Genomic DNA, 6,245 nt, shown 5'->3' on the forward strand with positions numbered 1-6,245 from the left:
TTTTCTTTCTATAGGAGCTCTCAAAATTATAATTTAAAGGAGACACAATTTTATGGTAAGAAAAAATAAAAAAAATATATTCAAGATGGATGTAACTCTTTTTATATGCTTAGATGTTTTTCATTAAATTCCAAGGGATCCTGAGTCTTGTGCTTCTACACTTCTGTACCTTCTTCCTACCTACCTTCCTGAAACTTTATATAAAAAGCTGTCCCCTCCGTTTCCTGAAGCCATACTGCTAATATTGTGCATAAATTTTTCTTTCAAGTTATTTCACACAAATCTTAAAGAAGCAGAAATTCTAAGAATCTAACAACTAAATTAAACTAAATTGTTCATATATGAAAAGTTCTAAATTGTTTAAATTTCCTATCTTTAAACAGTGGTATAAAAATTTAAATCCTATTCTTTTCAGGATGTTGTCGTCAAGCTATTCCCAGCCTAGAGATGAAGATTTTGGGGAGTAAATAAGAAATTTAACCAATTAATCTGGGAAATGACCATACTCTTCCATCTACTAGTGATTTAACCAATGGAGGTGCTGATGAAATATGGCCTTGTATTCTAATATTTACATAACTTTGAAAAACTTTAGATTAAACTTGCCCTGGAGCAAATTTTATTATACAATTAATATTCTCAATTTGGATATCTTTTGTGCCCATCTTTGGAATATGCCTCTTCTTTTACTATTTCCTGCCTCAACTGATAAATTTTTCTTCAAGAGCAGATCACTTTCATTTGATTTAGAACTTTCCAAAACTTGGCTTCCATTTTCAAATTTGGTTCCTTTCTCATTTTCTGCCTAGGTCTAAGAAAGCAGCCCCTCCTCTTTGCTACTATCTACTATCACTTGGGGACTATTTTTTCTTCTGTAGAGTCACTTTCATTTGACTTGAGACTCTCCTTGTCTGTTTCAAAATTCCAGTTTTACCTTGTTTGCATTTCTTATTTATGCTTCCTGGACAGGGTTTGGTTGAGACTCCTTTTTGTTATTCTTGACTACTTCCTGAAGGTTGTATTTTCTGAACCACATATAATCTCTGACAACACTCAAGCAAGAGATAGGCTATAATGAAGGTTACTAAGATCGACTTTATTTTCAAAATTAAGGCAGCCCCCTATGCCTCCTAGTTCTTTAATAACTTTTTCTCCACTCGTGACTATTATTTCATGCTTTTAAATAATCTAGAATGTCCCTTTATTTAGCACTTTAAGGCAAGGTTCCAAAAAGTTTTCAGCATATTTTTTCATATGTTATAAGAAATTTTGTGTGTACCTGATATGGGCAATCTGCTCTGAATAAACAGCATTTTTTTTTCTTGGTTGCATACATATCCTTTAGGATATGATGTACAAGTTTTTCACGTTTTTTGCCAAGCATTCTAATGAAGACCATGTTATTTGCTCTACTCTTCAATGACTGGCATCATCTTAATCTCAGTTCTGTAGTGGCCTGAATCTCATTGACTTTGAGGCAGCTTCTGAATCATCTTCCTCTTCCACCTCACCTTCAGGTGGTTGCTTAACTTTGTCTACAAACTACACAGGCCTGTAAAGGTCAGCCCTATACTCCTCAAGAAGCCTGTAGATCTCCCCCAAGAACTTGTGCTCATTCATATTGCAGGTAATAAGAATGCTAAGCTTGAGGTCAAGCTGCCTCAGGCCACAGCCACCACTCCAAGCTGGGTCCTCTTAGCCTGCAAGTACTGGAGCTTCCCTCTTCCTTTTATCCAGTCCTGTGGGGGTGCTGTGATATTATTGACCATATTGAAGAAAGGCATGGGGGGCGGTTCTTTAGAGATAGACTAGGCAGGGTGGAAAAGGAGGAAAGCTTGGAGCAGCATTTTCAAACCACATGTTCTGTCTATGTCTTGTTATAGGTAATCATTTATCTGTCTATTTCAATCATCGGTAAACGTTTCCTTTTCAATTATTCTACTTTATTCAATTAACAAACCTTTATATTTTTTCTCCTACTTCCCCCCAAAAGAGAAAAAAATAGGAAAAAGAAAAAGAAGGAAAAACAGGGAGAAAGAAAGAAGGAAGGAAAGAAAGAAACTAAATATGATGCTGTGGTTCTTTAGAGGCCCTAAACTTCTATTAAGTAATCTACTGTTCCAATGCATGCCTCCCTCCATGAGTCATAAAAGGATGATGTTTATTATTTTTTCTTCCTCACTGAGATGCTTTTCACAGACTTTTTCAAAGGCGCCTTTTTCAGGTTCTTAGTTCTCATCATATAATGATTCCATTGTTGTTAGAAAATATAGGCTAATCTCTGAAAGTTTCAAAAGTGAAAAAGTATCCTTGAGGGCTGTGATACCACAAATATGCAAGTAGGCATGTAGGATTTGCAATAGAGCTATAGAAAAATAACTCAGTGAACTGAATGTGCTTTTGGAAGAGGTAGAACTCTGGACTCCTCTAAATTGATTCAATTGTGGAAATAACCAGTCACCCATGTAATCTTTCCCCTTATCCAATCCATTTGTTTGCTTTTATAGTGAATCAGTGCAGAATAATTTTTTACATCAATTTATACAATCACAATAATGTGTGTTGTGCAGAAAGAGCTATTGTCATGGATTCTATTCTGATTTAAAATTACTAAGCAATTATAAACAGAAGAGTTTCAAATAATAGGAACGTCAGATATCTAAATTATAATGATTATGGGATCACAGAGTTTAGAGGGGGGAAGTACCTTAAAGATCAGATAGATCGATTTCTTCCTTTTACAAATAAAGAAATTGATTCTCAGGTTTTTTTTTTTTTAAGTGTCTCTTCAAAGGTTCCGACAGCTATTTAGATGTTGAATCCAGAGATGGAATCTAGAACTTTTGAGTCTAATATTGATGTTTTTAATACCAGAGTTGGAATAGTTCTTTCCCTTAGATAGAAGATGACATGAAAGTGGCTATCAGAGAAGCAGTTTGTAAAATTGAAGGAAATATGCCCAGTGTTCGTTATAGATTGGTTATATTTGGTATCACCTGTAGTAATTGAAGTACACTGGTCTTTGTTAAATGAGTCAGCCAAGGATCAGGAGAACAGGTGGTCAAGCACAATTTCATAAGCACCTGTTTAATATTTGGCTTAGACATTTCCCTGAAGTTGTTCAAAGGAGCACTATGATCATTACACAAAGATTGTTTAGAGAGATGGAGCCTTGACTGATGGAAAAAGCTAATTAGAAACTCATCTTTCCAATCTGGAAAGAGATAAAGTTTAAATAAGTTTGGTGAGTCATGGATTGACCTGGGAAATTTGTCCCAAATCACTACTCTTGTCTTTCCACAATCCAACTTTATAGCCCTTTCTTCTAACCAAATATCTTTCTCCCTTTGTAAGAGGAAAATTTCATAAACAGAACATTAGTTCTCAGTTTTTAAATGTGTCTTAAATAACTAGTAACTCGTTGAGTCAGAGAGAAGTTTGTCCGTATGCAGAAGATGGGGACAGAAAGACCAAGAAATAAACATAATTTACTTTGTATTATCAGATACCGTGAAGTGAAAGAGAATGGGAAACGTTAGTAACTCATTAGAAACTCAATAATTGAATTGCTATTGTTTTTTTAATATGTGATAAATAATCCCTTTCAATTCTTGTAATAGATAGCTATAAAATTTTGTCTGTTTTCTGTGCATTTTAGCTCAAGACATGAATTCTGACTTTGCTACCTTGTCTCTTATTTGATAAGGATTAAAAATAATCTGAGGTCTATTTTATATCCCGGTCTGTCTGGTATATTAACTTGAGTTTAAAGAGTGCCAGATTCTAGGGTTGGCAGAGTATCATGAAAAATTACCTTAAATATTCAATACAATGTTATGTTCCCCTATCAAATAGTTTACATCAAATCATATACCACTTATTGGCTACTGGCTTATTGAGTCACTGGTAGGATTTTTTTATTGGTGGCTTAACACAAGTAGTAACACCATTCTCATCTTCCTATGCCTCTTTTTCTTCTTTCTCATCATCATGTCCACAAAGTCAAAATTCTATTACTTTTATACCTGCCATTCATAATTTCATAGAGAAGGAGGGAGAAAACTTGTTATTTTAAAAAATACTTATTCAGTATTTTATTTCCCCAATTAGATATAAAATTATTTTAACATTCATTTTTTAAGCTTTTGAGTTCCAAATTCTCTTCTCCCCTCTTCCCTCACTGAGAAGAAATTTGATATTGGTTATACATGTGCAGTCATGCAAAACATATTTCCATATTAATCAGTGATAAATAAAATAAAGAAACCCCCCCACAAAAAAAACAACCACAAGAAAAGTAAAGAATATTTAAAAAATAGTTTACTGTGATCTGCACATAAACACTATCAACTCTTCCTCAGGGGAGAGATAGCATTCTTCATCACAGGTTCTTCAGACTTGTCTTGTAGCATTGTATTGCTGAGAATAGCTAAGTCATTCATAGTTGATCACTGTACAATATGGTTGTTATTTTGTACAATATTCTCTGGTTTATGCACATTTTTATTTTGCATCAGTTCATTTAAGGTAAGATTTTTTTTTCTGAGACTATTCTGCTTGTCATTTCTTATAGCAAAATACAATACCTTCACAATCCTATGCCACAGCCATTCCCCAATTGGTGGGCATCCCCTCAATCTTTAATTCTTTGTCATCAGAAAATAGCTGATAGCTTGTTATGTAAAAAATAGTTTGAAAAGATCAAAGCAACCAAATTAGAGTAAGTTTCTGTATGTAAAGGCAAGTCATAAAACAAAGCTATCAGACCAAAATATTACCATATTTTTGCCCTAAATAGTATTTAATTTTTCTAATTACATGTTAAGATACTTTTCAACATTCATTTTTATACAATTTTGTGTTCCAAATTTTTCTCCATCTCTCCTCCTTCCCCCTCTCCAAGGTGGCACAATTCTGATAGAGTTTATACATGTACAATCATAGTTAACCCATTTCCACATTAATCATTTTGCAAAAGAAGAATCAAAAAAAGGGGGAAAAACATTAGAAAGAAAAAACATAACATGATATAGCATGCTTTGGTCTGCATTTGGAATCCACAGTTCTTTCTCTGATGTGGTTACTATTTTTCATTATGAGTCTCTCAAAATTATCTCAGATCCTTGCGCTGCTGAGAAGAGCTAAGTCTAGCATAGTTAATCATTGCACAAAGTTGCTGTTGCTGTGTACAGTGTTCTCTTGATTCTGCTCACTTCTTTCTAGGTTATTCTGATAATTTCTTATAGAAAAATTGCAATATTCATATGTCTCAACATGTTCAGTCATTCCCTAGCTGATGGTCATCCCCTCAATTAACAATTCTTGGCCACCACAAAGAAGACATAAATATGTTTGTACATTTCGGTTTTTTTCATAATCTATTTTGAATTCAGACATAGTAATGGTATTGTTAGATTAAAGGGTATACACGGTTTGGTTGCTCTTTGGTCATAGTTCTAAGTTGCTCTCCAGAATGGTTAGATCATTTCACAACTCTGCCAACAATGCATTAGTATTCCAATTTTTCCACATCTTCTCTGACATTCATCATTTTCCATTTCTGTCATATTAGCCAATCTCATGGGTGGAAGGTGGTATCTTGGAGTTGTTTTAATTAGCGTTTCTCTAATAAATAGTAAGTTGGAGCATTTTTTCATGTGACTAGAGATAGCTTTAATTTATTCATCTGCAAATGGCCTTTCCATACCTTTGGACTATTTGTCAATTGGGGAATGACATATTTTTTATAAATTGTACTCAGTGATACACACACATATGCATATGTATGTGTGTATGTATATATATGTATATATGTGAGTATATGTGTGTGTATATATGGATATATATGATATTTATCAGAAACACTGCTTATAAAAATTTTCACAGCCTTTGATTTTTCTTCTAATATTGGTTGAATGTATGAAATTAAAATCACTTAGTAGGTGCTTACTATGTCTCAAGAACTACACTTATTACTAAAAACAAAAATGAAGGGGAATTGGATAGTTCCTACTCTCAAAGACTTCTCATTCGTTTTGAAAAAGACACACATAAAGAGTTCAGTTGTAGAAGGATACAAAATTCTAGAAATCCTTAGAGAGAAAAGGCCATCAGATGAAAAGGGTCCAGGTCCCATAGAGTTTTTCAACAAGTTAGATGACAGTGCCAAGGGGTCTAGATTGCCCAGCAGGTGTGCAAATGATAGTATCTACCAGTCTTCTATTTCAATGGAAGTTTTAAAGTTG

The 6,245-nt window shown here is 33.8% G+C and overlaps 1 pseudogene; it reads right to left on the reverse strand.

The window, feature by feature from the left end:
• Positions 1 to 622: 622 nt before the first annotated feature.
• On the reverse strand, positions 623 to 1,769 carry LOC140502556 (THUMP domain-containing protein 1 pseudogene; annotated as a pseudogene).
• Between the last annotated feature and the right edge of the window lie 4,476 nt (positions 1,770 to 6,245).

This window comes from Notamacropus eugenii, chromosome 4 (assembly GCF_028372415.1).
Source record: "Notamacropus eugenii isolate mMacEug1 chromosome 4, mMacEug1.pri_v2, whole genome shotgun sequence".
Taxonomy (NCBI): Eukaryota; Metazoa; Chordata; class Mammalia; order Diprotodontia; family Macropodidae; genus Notamacropus; species Notamacropus eugenii.